We start from the raw sequence: 16,525 nt of genomic DNA, 5'->3' as shown, positions 1-16,525 counted from the left end.
AAGACCCAAAACTAAATAAAACTAAGGCAAATTAAACTAAAGGAAATCCTACCAACCACAGCCCACATTGGTTTATGTGCTCTTCCAATAAGCCATGAAATACCAAGTCCAAAGATAGCAGCCCTTGGCTGCCTGAAACATCAGGTTAACTACCAGGGAGTGATTATGGGAAGTGTTTGGATGTAAGCAAAGAAAACTCTGTTTCTTATGAACACTACTTGTTTATGCTCTCATGGAATTTGTTTTAAGATTTCTAAACTTTCCCTTGGCTTGAGGGGAAAAATAATGCACCACATACTTGTGTTAGTTCTTGCTTGTTCTAACTCAGACCAACTGACATCTATCAACTGACATCAACTTGAAACTTACAGCATGTCTTCGTGCCTACACATCTGACTTAGCCCACCCGACACTGATATCCTGGAACAGCCATCCAAGTGTACCATTTCAGAGAATGCCATACCATGTAAGAGACTTTCAGTTCCAAGTATCCATTGTGTATACTACAAAATAAACACCATAGCATTATATTTAGGTATAAAATCAGAAAATATCAGGATATCGGGCTTGGATAGAATGTTGAAACAGAGAGTACACGTGGACCGAACGGCAGAAATTGGATTGCCAGTCTTTTCTTCAGAATTACTTAAGAATAAATAACGTTCATTATTAAGGCTTACACGTGTGAGTCATGTATGGATTGTTTCATACACAGAAAAGGAACATACTATAGCAGACTTAGCAGGCTGCTTGTTAAACTATCACATCAGTAAGTCAGTCAAAAGAGCATGTGGAGCTAGCAAGATGGCTGAGAGGGTAAAAAGCACTTGCTGAACAAACCTCACAACTGAGCTTGATCGTCAGACCCCGTGACGGACTTACTGTTCACTCCTCTAACCCTAGCACTCCAAGATGGGGGCCAGAGACAGGATTGCCCAGAGACTCACAGGCCAGCTAACCTGGACCATACAGCACAGTCCTGCAGAAACATGAGACCCTGCCTTAAAAAAAAATGGTAGAAGGAGAGAACTGATTCCTCAGAGTTGTCCACAGCTCTCTACATGGGTACTGTAATGTGCTTGTGCATGCGCACACATGCATGTGCATATATTTATACACACACACATACATGCATGTACATACACATGCACACACCCACATGATTGTAATAAATTTTAAAAATAACAAAAAGATTTTAAAAAAACCTTCCAGAGTTAAGACTAGAAATAAAAATATAATAATTGAGATGAAGTTTTTTTCATTAACATTGTCCTCCAACCAAGTAAGTGGCCAAGTGAAAGGATTTGTAGTAAACTCCCTGGGACACAAATGCTCTTCTTATTAAAAGTGCTCTGTGTTGAGTGTTGAGAAGAAGGAACTGCGTTTTACTCACATCGTCTTGGGGTTTAATAAACAAGGCTCCCGTTCCCCTACCCAGTCAGAACAGCCTGGCACTTACAAAACTGGACAGAGCCAGAAACAAAGTAATGAGTGCCGAAAAGTCACTGTGACTTAGACATCTTGACTATACATGTCCATTTGTCCCTCCTTTTTAACTTCCTCACAAACTGCTCATCTGGAGGTTTTGGCCAAATGACAGGAGGTGATTGCAAAACAAGATACTGAGTAAATGTTGACAGTCAATTAGGAAGCTTAGCATACTTTTCTGAGATATTTTATTACGAGAACACAGACTGGGAAGGCTTGAACACTGAGGCAGTTTTTAATAAGATTTGCTTTTTAAAACAAAATAGGTTTTTAGAATTGCAAAACCCATGGACGCACAATCAAATGTCTCTGTGGTTAACAAGAAAGTAGCTTACACATGGAATTTCTTCGCCTTTCAAGTTTTCCTTACATTAGAACGTGAGAAAGGAGGGATTCCTCCCATGTGTGTGGCTCCTGTTCATGCTGAGTTAATCTGCAAGAATTACAGAATAGAGATGTCAGTCTGAATTGAAATAGTTATGCCATAAAACATAATATTTCTCTAGGCAATTACCTCCATATTACCTCTGGTGTCTCAAAAATGCTGTGCAATATTTTGCGTACATGTTACTATCATTTCAAAATTATAGATGTGGAACCAGAAATTCAGAAAGTGATTTTCACAAACTTTCCATGCTGGATCCTGAATTCAGAGCCTGTCTCTGCTCATCCATATCTAAGGGCCTTCTCAGCATCTATATACGATAGCCATTCTCTGACCTCACTGCATGAGCCACACTTGTGCATTAGTTAGAAATATTTAAAATACATAAGCTATACTTCAGAATTATTTTTCATATTCCCATTTCATTTTCCTTTCACGAAGTTTCCAACATCCAAGATAAACCAAGAATTCTTGTTAAGGTTGTTTCCATCTGAAAATTTTATGAATACATATTTTAGTAAAACAAAATCAATTTTACATGAAATCAACCTTATGACAATCCACCATCATTCAATCACCTAGTAGTACGGTTGATATACATCTTTGTATTGAATTCAAAAGGACAGGCACTCTCTGATGGCAGTTTGTCATGGTGTTTTCTCACAGCAGTAAAAACCTCCTAGCTCCCCTGTTACTCACTCTGGTATCCTCTTTGGAAACTATGTCTTCTGAGTTTGATGCTAAGAGAAGACCGACCTACTGCCTACTCTGTAGATAGGTTGAATCCAAGGCCTGTTCTCTGGAAACATGAAATTCTAGGTGTGTGTGGGGGGGGGGGGTCTCACTCTCACTCTTGTGCCCCAACTATCCTCTGTTTAATTTTTTATGAGCAACCAAATACTGAAAATAATTCACTCACTCCTCTCAACACTTGCTACTGACACTTCTTGACCTTGGATTGACGCTTATATTCACAATTCCTGAGCCTGTTAATAGGCTTGTAGGCTAAGGTTAGGACAGGCATATTTCCCACGGGACTGCTAGAGACTAACCAGTTATGATAAAGGAGGTCTTTCTTTATAGCCAGCACTTCCTTTATACATCTTACCATCACCTCTACTAACCAGGAGCCAAGACAGTGCAGCCTCTCACTGACCTTCAGAGGCAAGATGTGGGCTTCTAACAGAGCTCAATAGATGTTAACTATAGAACAAACTCAGCCTGTAGCCTGTGTTTTGTTTAACAATGTTTTCACAGCTGGGGGGATTAAACACATGATTTCATTCACCCTAAGTAAGTGTTCTTCCATGGAGCTATCCCCCTTGCCTTTTCATGTTTTTTTCTTTTCAACTTTTTATTTTTGAGACATGATCTGGCTGAGTTACCTGACCTGGCTTTGATCTCTCTATATATAGCATAGGTAAGCTTCACACTTCAATCCTCAGTCTTTGAAGTAACTAGAGTGACAGGCCTACAGCCCGAGACCAAGGATCCTTTTGTATGTATAAAGTTTTATTGCAACAGAACCATGTTCACTTATTTTAATTTTTCGACTTTCTGTGGTTCCTGTGATGCTGGAAGATTTAAACAGTTGCAACAGAAACCCACAAAGCTTAAAAATGCATACAGTCGACCTTGCTGTAGACAGAGAATGAAAGCTTGGTGCTACAAAGGAGGACCAGATATAAGAAGCCCTTAGCATTTTGTTCCACTTCATCAATACAGATGTGGCATGTGTGGGACACTAAGTTCGTGTCCAGGGAAGAAACAACTGAACAGATTCCTTTGCCTCAAAAAGCTTACAAATGCTTGTGCTGGCTTCACCACAATGGGTACAGCTCAACTTTCTCCTTCCACAGTTGTGAAAGAGCACAGACATACCTGTTGGAGTACAGATACCGTATTAAGTATCAGCAGGACTATGATGAAACAGACAGCTTACCCCATTACATTTAGAAACTATATACGAAACTGAAAGGATAGCTGATGGCACCAGAGGCCATCATACTAACCCTCTCACTGAATACAGAGAGGAGCAACAAGCATTTAGTAGGTTTACTGTATACTGGTTTATTTAATTTTGCAGTGCTGGGAATTAAATGAAGGCGGCAGTTCTCTACCTTCCTCATGCTGCAGCCCTTTAATACAGTTCCTCATGTTGTGCTGACCCCACAACATAAAATCATTTTCCTTGCGACTTCATAACTGTTGGTTTGCTACTTGTATGAAGCATGATGTAAACATTTGATATGCAAAACATCTAATGTGGAAACCCCCCCATGAAAGGGTTGGTCAACACCCAAGTGTGTCACAACTGACCCACGGGTTGAGAGCTTCCGAACTGAGGGCATTGCATATGATACATAAGCACTCTGTCACTGTGTGGTGTCCCAGGCTGTCCATGGCCTTATTTGTATCCCATTCTCAAAGGAGCCAGAGGTAGAGATGATACAGGAAACAGACTACAATTATCAACGAGAGACCATTTCTATTTGGAAAATATACACATCGAGCAATTAAAAATCCTGCTAATAAATCAAAACAACCCTGAGATTTCACCTCACACCAGTGAGAATGGTTAAGGTCAAAAACTCAGGTGACAGCAGATGCTGGCGAGGAGGCAGAGAAAGAGGAACACTCCTCCATTGTTGGTGGGATTGCAGACTGGTACAACCATTCTGGAAATCAGTCTGGAGGATCCTCAGAAAAGTGGACATTGAACTGCCTGAGGATCCAGCTATACCTCTCTTGGGCATATACCCAAAAGATGCCCCAACATATAAAAAAGACACGTGCTCCACTATGTTCATCACAGCCTTATTTATAATAGCCAGAAGCTGGAAAGAACCCAGATGCCCTTCAACAGAGGAATGGATACAGAAAATGTGGTACATCTACACAATGGAATATTACTCAGCTATCAAAAACAACGGCTTTATGAAATTCGTAGGCAAATGGTTGGAACTGGAAAATATCATCCTGAGTGAGCTAACCCAATCACAGAAAGACATACATGGTATGTACTCACTGATAAGTGGCTATTAGCCCAAATGCTTGAATTACCCTAGATGCCTAGAACAAATGAAACTCAAGACGGATGATCAAAATGTGAATGCTTCACTCCTTCTTTAAAAGGGGAACAAGAATACCCTTGGCAGGGGATAGAGAGGCAAAGATTAAAACAGAGACTGAAGGAACACCCATTCAGAGCCTGCCCCACATGTGGCCCATACATATACAGCCACCCAATTAGACAAGATGGATGAAGCAAAGAAGTGCAGACCGACAGGAGCCGGATGTAGATCGCTCCTGAGAGACACAGCCAGAATACAGCAAATACAGAGGCGAATGCCAGCAGCAAACCACTGAACTGAGAATAGGACCCCCGTTGAAGGAATCAGAGAAAGAATTGGAAGAGCTTGAAGGGGCTCGAGACCCCATATGTACAACAATGCCAAGCAACCAGAGCTTCCAGGGACTAAGCCACTACCTAAAGACTATACATGGACTGACCCTGGACTCTGACCTCATAGGTAGCAATGAATATCCTAGTAAGAGCACCAGTGGAAGGGGAAGCCCTGGGTCCTGCTAAGACTGAACCCCCAGTGAACTAGACTGTTGGGGGGAGGGCGGCAATGGGGGGAGGGTTGGGAGGGGAACACCCATAAGGAAGGGGATGGGGGAGGAGGATGTTTGCCCGGAAACCGGGAAAGGGAATAACACTCGAAATGTATATAAGAAATACTCAAGTTAATAAAAAAAAAAATCCTGCTAATAATAATGATCATCAAGCCTAGTAGCACACAGCATTAATCCCAGCAGAGAGACAGAGGCACATGGATTTCTGTAAGTTTAAGACCAGCCAAAATGGTCAACATAGTGAATTCCAGGCCAGCCAGGTCTACACAGATGCTAATAGCATTAGATTATTCTTCCTGATAATAACTATCTAACAAAGAGAAATATACATGGGAAAAAAAGAGGCAAAATTTTCTTCTTGCTTCTGAGGAGAGAAAAAGGAAATTGTGTATCCAGTGCACAGCAGGAAACACCAGACTGAATAATTCATAAGTGGTAAGGAATGTGAGAAGCATTCATGTGTACAAGTGTGTTCCTCAAGCCAGAAATGCCTGGCTTCACAAATCCAAGTGCTCAGTCTTGTAATAGCAAGGAAGGAAGACGAGGAAGGAGAAATCTGGCAGTAGTTGAACTTGCCATTTGCATGTAGAGTGGTCACAGAAGCCAGATGGAAACCGCTCTTGATGGGACTAGAGGTGTGGTCGATTGGTGGACCGGCTGCCTAGAATGAGCAGGACCATAGGTCCAATCCCTCCCAGCTAAGATAAAAAAGAAAGGAAGGGAGGAATGAAGGAAAGAAAGGAGGAGTGGAGGGAGGGAGAGAGGGAGACAGATCGAAGGAAAGGAAAAAGACAGACAGAAAGAAACAAGTCTGATAGGTAGGTAGATAGACAGACAAGAAGAGAATAAATGTGGAAAGAGGGAGTGAGGTAGAAAGAAAAGGGACTCTTTCTGAAGCATGATAGTAAGTCATAGCCAGCCAAGAGACAGAAAAGCATGGGTTCGCCATCCACAACTGACACAAGCAGCGTCCTAATAATTAGGGGAGTATTTGTTTACAGCGTTAGTATATAGCCAAACACAGAAAAAAAGATTTGTTCTGGAAGTTTGAGAAATCAAGTCTAGACCATATTAGTTAATCTTTAATCAGTCGTTCAGCTTAAATATAAATGAGAAGAGATTCGTTTTCAGGTCACCCCTTAGGGACATTCATATCTTCAGTTTGTCACAGTAGTCATCTACATAATTCTCTCCCCAACCATTTGTTTCCTAAGAAGGATTTTCTGATTTGTCACACATGTCCTCATTCATTGGTGCAGTGCCCTGGCAGACCAGAGATTCCAAACTTGTCCAGGAAAGGCTTTCAAAATTCATCATGCATACCACTCTGCTTGGCACCAAGAGACGTGGCTCTATCCAAGTGCATGCTCTTGGGTATTCACGGTTGACTAAAGGGACCAGATTTTTGATGAACTAATGTAGGACAAAGGGGAGAAGGCTGAGTAACACAGGTCCTGTGGTTGAAATGGAGCAGAAAAAATAGGAAGAGAGGGAATATGAGAAAGAGTACCAAGGTATGAGGTCAGGAGTAAGTAAGGGATGCTCCTCTTGGTGGTTTCCGGGAGAAGACTGTGGGGCTATGCTAGGTAAAGAAGGCTGCTCCCTGCAGTGAGACAAGATTCTGCCAGAAGAGTGCTGAGAGGCTTGTGAGGGAAGAAGGAAGGAGGACAGGAAAGGGGAGAAAGGAGAGCCTGGTGAGAGAACAAATGTGCCAGGGCCGATCGTTTTGGAAAGTGCCCTACCAGCCAGAGAACACAGGAAGTTCATGTAGAGGGCCATCCTTGAAGTAGGGCATGTGCTGACCTTAGCATTGGCAAGGCTGAGGGAGACAGAGAAGGAACGCAGTGGACAGGGAACGATACTTGGATTCAGGCTACGCCAATGCTCTTTGCAAGGGCCAATTTGTCTAAGGAGACACAAATCTTCTGAAAGGTTTCCTTTGGCCACTGTGGTTGGAATGATTTCAGCAGTGAGCCCTCTGGATTTAAAATTGAGATTTACTCTGCCGAAGTGTTTCACCTTACAAAGATAGAGAAAGGAGTGTGCCCAACTATTGTTACAGTCTAAGCATTCAGTCAGCCTTCTTCTTCTGCTGAATATTCAAATTGGAAGACTACATGGGACAAAGAGAAAAATAAATGCATTTCTGATTAGAAAATGCAAATGAGAGACTGCATTCTGCCTAAATCCCTCCAACATACCCTTTAAGTTCTGTACTTTCATTACCATCTAACAAAAAACTTATGTATTTTTTTTTGTGTGTCTCTTCAATTTTTCTTATTTAAAAAAAAAAAACCATAAGCCTGAGGTGAAAGAAATGCAAATGAGAGCTAGCTACAAGTAACAATAGGTCTATGGAACTGGCAAACATCCCAAAACAGCAACAATGTTTCAAGTTGAGCAAAGGGTAGCAAACTAGAAACCCTCCCATCTCCGTGACCTTATAGTGACCTTATAAAGAAACACCAACGTTTAGGAGGAAAACGTGGAAATTAATTCTCCCAACTATTTTAATTTATTGACAACCTACCACTTAGGTAGGTGTGCAGATGATCAAACACATATGAATATTGTATCGGGGCAAAGAACAGGGACGGATTAAGGTGCCCACCATCAAAGAACTGGCTTGTTAAACTAGGGTCCATCTTTTCTATAAAAACACCCAACAGTCATTAAAGAACTGGGACATATCTACCAGCCTTGGCATACAGCACACATCCCCTCGGTGTACTAGGGAGTCATAGGCTAGAATGATAACATGTTTATTATAACACAGTTTAGCCAAAGTATCAAGGATAGACTAGATGCCAGTGAAATTTTACAAGGATCATCTGTGCAAGGACATCTGAAGGGGATCATTGCAAACCGTAAGCAGACATCCCCCAGACAGTGGCAGAAATGGGAGAGTTTCCCTCTTTCCTGCATTTTTTTTTTAAATCTACCCACCCAGGCTCTTCCACAATGCCAGGGTGTTTGCTCGGAGGTTTTCATTCGTGCCATCTCTAGAAATTTAGGGGTTCAGTTGCTTGCCAGTGGGCATATCCAGTCTGTAATGCTTCCATTCTATGCTCATCCCAGGTTCCTAAACATTTCTGGAGTATATGGACCCTCTCTGTACCGCTCCCCTCTTGCTGCTGCCTTCTTCCTGCATCGGCAGCCACTGGCATCCACACTCAAGCTCCTGGGGACTCACACAAGAAGCAGAATAAACAAGATTCCAGTTGTTTTTTTCAAAACTCTCCCCGTGGCAAACCTGCAAATATTATCTCAAATAGCAAATTCAACAGCCGTGATAACTATGACGAGAGGAGAACCATTGCATCTTACAAAGGTAGAGGGGGACGATGAGCGTTGAGCTGCATGGTTCTCAGTCCTCACTGCCCAGTGGAACGCCCTGAAGGGCTGTACTTGTTCAGCTGCCTTCAGCCATACTGAAAACAAGTCTTTTTTTTTTTTTTTTTTTTTTTTTGATCCACTACCACGCCTGGTTACTTCTCCAAAACCTTATCAAACAGACAAAGACCCTGGGTACCAGAGAAGATCAAAGATTTGTCAAGCGTCATTCATTCGCGCGTACAGGTTAGAAGACGTTTTACTTGCTTGCATAGCCTGCATGGTACTGAATAACCGAGAGGCAATTATGCACACACTTAATTTGTTATTAAAGCGCAAACGTGATCTTAGCATCCGAAAACAGAAGGTGTTTTTCTCTTTCAAGTCGTATCTTTCCTGAGAAGTAAACATTACCGATGACATTTCCTGTTGCCCCAGGATGAGGATGATGGGTCTCCTGCTGCCTCAACCCCCAGAAGACAGCCACCAAGAACATTGTGTCTGGCACACCATAATTGCCTTAACTGCTTACATCATAACTCATCAGTTCAGCAAACAGAAATAGGACAACTCAGCAGAGGAGGCAAATGCCTTAATGACTGACTCACAGTTCATGTTATCTCTGCAGAGAGCGCAGTTTGAAGTCCAGCACACATGTCATCATTAAAACACCCTTTTAGAAATGCAAATCAAAACAACCCTGAGATTTCACCTCACACCAGTGAGAATGGCTAAGATCAAAAACTCAGGTGACAGCAGATGCTGGCGAGGAGGCGGAGAAAGAGGAACACTCCTCCATTGTTGGTGGGATTGCAGACTGGTACAACCATTCTGGAAATCAGTCTGGAGGTTCCTCAGAAAATTGGACATTGAACTGCCTGAGGATCCAGCTATACCTCTCTTGGGCATATACCCAAAAGATGCCCCAACATATAAAAAAGACACGTGCTCCACTATGTTCATAACAGCCTTATTTATAATAGCCAGAAGCTGGAAAGAACCCAGATGCCCTTCAACAGAGGAATGGATACAGAAAATGTGGTACATCTACACAATGGAATATTACTCAGCTATCAAAAACAACGGCTTTATGAAATTCGTAGGCAAATGGTTGGAACTGGAAAATATCATCCTGAGTGAACTAACCCAATCACAGAAAGACATACATGGTATGTACTCACTGATAAGTGGCTATTAGCCCAAATGCTTGAATTACCCTAGATGCCTAGAACAAATGAAACTCAAGACGGATGATCAAAATGTGAATGCTTCACTCCTTCTCTAAAAGGGGAACAAGAATACCCTTGGCAGGGAATAGAGAGGCAAAGATTAAAACAGAGACTGAAGGAGCACCCATTCAGAGCCTGCCCCACACGTGGCCCATACATATACAGCCATCCAATTAGACAAGATGGATGAAGCAAAGAAGTGCAGGCCGACAGGAGCTGGATGTAGATCGCTCCTGAGAGACACAGCCAGAATACAGCAAACACAGAGGCGAATGCCAGCAGCAAACCACTGAACTGAGAGTAGGACCCCCATTGAAGGAATCAGAGAAAGAACTGGAAGAGCTTGAAGGAGCTCGAGACCCCATATGTACAACAATGCCAAGCAACCAGAGCTTCCAGGGACTAAGCCACTACCTAAAGACTATACATGGACTGACCCTGGACTCTGACCTCATAGGTAGCAATGAATATCCTAGTAAGAGCACCAGTGGAAGGGGAAGCCCTTGGTCCTGCTAAGACTGAACCCCCAGTGAACTAGACTGTTGGGGGGAGGGCGGCAATGGGGGGAGGATGGGGAGGGGAACACCCATAAAGAAGGGGAGGGGGAGGGATTAGGGGGATGTTTGCCCAGAAACCGGGAAAGGGAATAACACTCGAAATGTATATAAGAAATACTCAAGTTAATAAAAAAAAAAACACCACCCTTTTATATTTAAATCTAGGATGTCATCTCAAAGGCATCAGATTCTCAGGAATGTCTAAGTTAGGGTAACTATTGCTGGGATACAAGCACCATGACGAAAGCAACTTAGGGAGGAAGGGGTTTATTTGGCTTACCCTTCCATATCACTGTTCATCCTGGAAGGAAGTCAGAACAGGAATTCAAACAGGGCAGGAACCTAGAGGCAGGAGCTGATGGAGAAGTCATGCAAGAGTGCTGCTTTACTGGCTTGCTCCCCATGGGTTGCCCAACCTACTTTCTTACAGAACGCAGGACCATCAGGGCAGGAATAGTACCACCCAGAGTGAACTGGGCCCTTCCACATCAAACACTAATTAAGAAAAGGTTCTACAGGCTTGCCTGAAGCCTCACCTTATGGAGGCCTTTTACCAGTTGGGATTTCCTCCACGCAGGTGATTCTAGACTGTCAGGCTGGGGTAAAATTAGCCAGCCCAGGAATTAAGATGCAAACATTGACTTCTGAAATGATCTGTAAATTAATAAATGCCAGGGCAGGTCTGATTAATATGGATGCTTTTAGAGTTTTTAAACTTTGCTAAAAAAAATATTGTTACTGTGTGACCATCTCTATGGTGTGTGCGTGTGAGTACAGGCATACACACGCCATGGTACGTGTGTAGAGGTCAAAGAACGATTTGTGGAAGTTCTCTCCTTCCACTGTGGGTGCTAGGGACTCAAACTGGGGTAAGGAGGCGTTCATGCTAAGTCGTGGACAAAAAGCAAAAAGCTTGGGAATCTGGAAATTCCATGCTGGCATCCTGACTTTAGGTACAAAAAGCTCTGTGGTTAGTCCCTTGCCTTTGCCTTAATCTGTGTGAATCCGTTATTCCCAATGTAAAAAAAAAAGCCTCTGTCAATGCTTTCGTGTTATTGTTGTTTAATTGTTTTTGTTTTTCCAAAATGAAAATATCAACCCTAGGGAATTTTTTTTTAAATTCTCTATGAACCACGGAAATGAAGCTACGTTCCAACTCCATCAATAATTCCACATAATTTGCTTCCTTTGAATGGGGAAGTTTTAGCCCATGCCCTGGAGAACCTATTACTACGTTGTTTTTTTTTTTTTCTCTTTGATTTTCATTTGTTGTTTTATTTATCTTCATTTATTTTAGTTTATTGTATTTCCGCATGAGGAAATAGTTCATTTGAAGATAAACTTGTATTGCGGTATTTGGGAAAGCCTCATTAAACCTTTCAAAATACTAAACGCTCCATCTTTCTTTTTTTTTTTTCCTTTTATTGGATATCTTTTTATTTACATTTTAAATGTTATCCCTTTTCCCAGTTTCCCCTCCAGAAACCCCACTATCCCATCCCTCCTCTCTCTGCTTCTATGAGGGTGCTCCTTCACCCACCCACCCACTTCCTCACACCTCCTGGCCATGACATTTCCCTACACTGGAGCATCAAGCCTTGACAGCACCAAGGGCCTCTCCTCCCATTGATGTCCTACAAGGCCATCCTCTGCTACAATGCGGAGGGAGCCATAGGTTCATCCCTGTGTTTTCTTGGGAAGGTGGTTTAGTCCCTGGGAGCTCGGGGGATCTGGTTGGCTGATATTGTTCTGCTTCTTTTTTTATTTTTTTACATTTTTTAAATTTATTTAATACTTAATAATAATTCTTTGGTTTCCGGGCAAACATTCCCCTCCCCCTCCCCTTCCTTATGGGTGTTCCCCTCCCAAACCTCCCCCGATTGCCGCCCTCCCCCCAACAGTCTAGTTCACTGGGGGTTCAGTCTTAGCAGGACCCAGGGCTTCCCATTCCACTGGTGCTCTTACTAGGATATTCATTGCTACCTATGAGGTCAGAGTCCAGGGTCAGTCCATGCCTAGTCTTTAGGTAGTGGCTTAGTCCCTGGAAGCTCTGGTTGCTTGGCATTGTTGTACATATGGGGTCTCGAGCCCCTTCAAGCTCTTCCAGTTCTTTCTCTGATTCCTTCAACGGGGGTCCTATTCTCAGTTCAGTGGTTTGCTGCTGGCATTCGCCTCTGTATTTGTTGTATTCTGGCTGTGTCTCTCAGGAGAGATCTACATCCGGCTCCTGTCGGTCTGCACTTCTTTGCTTCATCCATCTTGTCTAATTGGGTGGCTGTATATGTATGGGCCACATGTGGGGCAGGCTCTGAATGGGAGTTCCTTCAGTCTCTGTTTTAATCTTTGCCTCTCTATTATTCCCTGCCAAGGGTATTCTTGTTCCCCTTTTAGAGAAGGAGTGAAGCATTCACATTTTGATCATCCGTCTTGAGTTTCATTTGTTCTAGGCATCTAGGGTAATTCAAGCATTTGGGCTAATAGCCACTAATCAGTGAGTGCATACCATGTATGTCTTTCTGTGATTGGGTTAGCTCACTCAGGATGATATTTTCCAGTTCCAACCATTTGCCTATGAATTTCATAAAGCCGTTGTTTTTGATAGCTGAGTAATATTCCATTGTGTAGATGTACCACATTTTCTGTATCCATTCCTCTGTTGAAGGGCATCTGGGTTCTTTCCAGCTTCTGGCTATTATAAATAAGGCTGCAATGAACATAGTGGAGCACGTGTCTTTTTTATATGTTGGGGCATATTTTGGGTATATGCCCAAGAGAGGTATAGCTGGATCCTCAGGCAGTTCAATGTCCAATTTTCTGAGGAACCACCAGACTGATTTCCAGAATGGTTGTACCAGTCTGCAATCCCACCAACAATGGAGGAGTGTTCCTCTTTCTCCGCCTCCTCGCCAGCAACTGCTGTCACCTGAGTTTTTGATCTTAGCCATTCTCACTGGTGTGAGGTGAAATCTCAGGGTTGTTTTGATTTGCATTTCCCTTATGACTAAAGATGTTGAACATTTCTTTAGGTGTTTCTCAGCCATTCGGCATTCCTCAGCTGTGAATTCTTTGTTTAGCTCTGAACCCCATTTTTTAATAGGGTTATTTGTCTCCCTGCGGTCTAACTTCTTGAGTTCTTTGTATATTTTGGATATAAGGCCTCTATCTGTTGTAGGATTGGTAAAGATCTTTTCCCAATCTGTTGGTTGCCGTTTTGTCCTAACCACAGTGTCCTTTGCCTTACAGAAGCTTTGCAGTTTTATGAGATCCCAGTTGTCGATTCTTGATCTTAGAGCATAAGCCATTGGTGTTTTGTTCAGGAAATTTTTTCCAGTGCCCATGTGTTCCAGATGCTTCCCTAGTTTTTCTTCTATTAGTTTGAGTGTATCAGGTTTGATATGGGGGTCCTTGATCCACTTGGACTTAAGCTTTGTACAGGGTGATAAGCATGGATCAATCTGCATTCTTCTACATGTTGCCCTCCAGTTGAACCAGCACCATTTGCTGAAAATGCTATCTTTTTTCCATTGGATGGTTTTGGCTCCTTTGTCAAAAATCAAGTGACCATAGGTGTGTGGGTTCATTTCTGGGTCTTCAATTCTATTCCATTGGTCTATCTGTCTGTCTCTGTACCAATACCATGTAGTTTTTATCACTATTGCTCTGTAATACTGCTTGAGTTCAGGGATAGTGATTCCCCCTGAAGTCCTTTTATTGTTGAGGACAGTTTTAGCTATCCTGGGTTTTTTGTTATTCCAGATGAATTTGCAAATTGTTCTGTCTAACTCTTTGAAGAATTGGATTGGTATTTTGATGGGGATTGCATTGAATCTGTAGATTGCTTTTGGTAAAATGGCCATTTTTACTATATTAATCCTGCCAATCCATGAGCATGGGAGATCTTTCCATCTTCTGAGGTCTTCTTCAATTTCTTTCTTCAGTGTCTTGAAGTTCTTATTGTACAGATCTTTTACTTGCTTGGTTAAAGTCACACCGAGGTACTTTATATTATTTGGGTCTATTATGAAGGGTGTCGTTTCCCTAATTTCTTTCTCGGCTTGTTTCTCTTTTGTGTAGAGGAAGGCTACTGATTTATTTGAGTTAATTTTATACCCAGCCACTTTGCTGAAGTTGTTTATCAGCTTTAGTAGTTCTCTGGTGGAACTTTTGGGATCACTTAAATATACTATCATATCATCTGCAAATAGTGATATTTTGACTTCTTCTTTTCCGATCTGTATCCCCTTGACCTCCTTTTGTTGTCTGATTGCTCTGGCTAGAACTTCAAGAACTATATTGAGTAAGTAGGGAGAGAGTGGGCAGCCTTGTCTAGTCCCTGATTTTAGTGGGATTGCTTCAAGTTTCTCTCCATTTAGTTTAATGTTAGCAACTGGTTTGCTGTATATGGCTTTTACTATGTTTAGGTATGGGCCTTGAATTCCTATTCTTTCCAGGACTTTTATCATGAAGGGGTGTTGAATTTTGTCAAATGCTTTCTCAGCGTCTAATGAAATGATCATGTGGTTTTGTTCTTTCAGTTTGTTTATATAATGGATCACGTTGATGGTTTTCCGTATATTAAACCATCCCTGCATGCCTGCGATGAAGCCTACTTGATCATGGTGGATGAGTGTTTTGATGTGCTCTTGGATTCGGTTTGCCAGAATTTTATTGAGTATTTTTGCGTCGATATTCATAAGGGAAATTGGTCTGAAGTTCTCTTTCTTTGTTGTGTCTTTGTGTGGTTTAGGTATAAGAGTAATTGTGGCTTCATAGAAGGAATTCGGGAGTGATCCATCTGTTTCAATTTTGTGGAATAGTTTGGATAATATTGGTATGAGGTCTTCTATGAAGGTTTGTTAGAATTCTGCACTAAACCCGTCTGGACCTGGGCTCTTTTTGGTTGGGAGACCTTTAATGACTGCTTCTATTTCCTTAGGAGTTATGGGGTTGTTTATCTGGTTTATCTGTTCCTGATGTAACTTCGGTACCTGATATTTGTCTAGGAAATTGTCCATTTCCTGTAGATTTTCGAGTTTTGTTGAATATAGGCTTTTATAGTAAGATCTGATGATTTTTTGAATTTCCTCTGAATCTGTAGTTATGTCTCCCTTTTCATTTCTGATTTTGTTAATTTGGACACACACTCTGGGTCCTCTCCTTAGCCTGGCTAAGGGTTTATCTATCTTGTTGATTTTCTCAAAGAACCGACTTTTGGTTCTGTTGATTCTTTCTATGGTCCTTTTTGTTTCTACTTGGTTGATTTCAGCTCTGAGTTTGATTATTTCCTGCCTTCTACTCCTCCTGGGTGTATTTGCTTCTTTTTGTTCTAGAGCCTTTAGGTGTGCTGTCAAGCTGCTGACATATGCTCTTTCCTGTTTCTTTCTGCAGGCACTCAGCTCCTATGAGTTTTCCTCTTAGCACAGCTTTCATTGTGTCCCATAAGTTTGGGTATGTTGTACCTTCATTTTCATTAAATTCTAAAAAGTTTTTAATTTCTTTCTTTATTTCTTCCTTGACCAGGTTATCATTGAGTAGAGCATTGTTCAATTTCCACGTATATGTGGGCATTCTTCCCTTATTGTTATTGAATACCAGCTTTAGGCCATGGTGGTCTGATAGCACGCATGGGATTATTTCTATCTTTCTGTACCTGTTGAGGCCCGTTTTTTGACCAACTATATGGTCAATTTTGGAGAAAGTACCATGAGGAGCTGAGAAGAAGGTATATCCTTTTGCTTTAGGATAGAATGTTCTATAAATATCCGTTAAGTCCATTTGGCTCATGACTTCTCTTACTCTGTCTACGTCTCTGTGTAATTTCTGTTTCCATGATCTGTCCATTGATGAGAGTGGGGTGTTGAAATCTCCCACTATTATTATGTGAGGTGCAATGT

At 41.9% G+C, this 16,525-nt stretch overlaps 2 long non-coding RNA genes across 2 annotated transcripts in view; one reads left to right on the top strand and one right to left on the bottom strand.

The window, feature by feature from the left end:
• Positions 1-16,525, top strand: part of LOC148004638 (uncharacterized) — a 266,612-nt gene that overhangs the window by 42,775 nt on the left and 207,312 nt on the right. The gene's annotated exons all lie outside the window — the stretch shown is intronic.
• Positions 1,660-16,525, bottom strand: part of LOC148004639 (uncharacterized) — a 41,197-nt gene continuing 26,331 nt past the window's right edge. The window contains exon 4 of the long non-coding RNA XR_015626115.1: positions 1,660-1,921. This is a non-coding gene — a long non-coding RNA (uncharacterized LOC148004639). The remainder of the gene's footprint in view (positions 1,922-16,525) is intronic.

This window comes from Rattus norvegicus, chromosome 7 (assembly GCF_021556685.1).
Source record: "Rattus norvegicus strain SHRSP/BbbUtx chromosome 7, alternate assembly SHRSP_T2T, whole genome shotgun sequence".
Classification (NCBI taxonomy): domain Eukaryota; kingdom Metazoa; phylum Chordata; class Mammalia; order Rodentia; family Muridae; genus Rattus; species Rattus norvegicus.
Note: the sequence above shows the minus strand (reverse complement) of the source record. Positions and strands in the feature narration are given on the sequence as shown.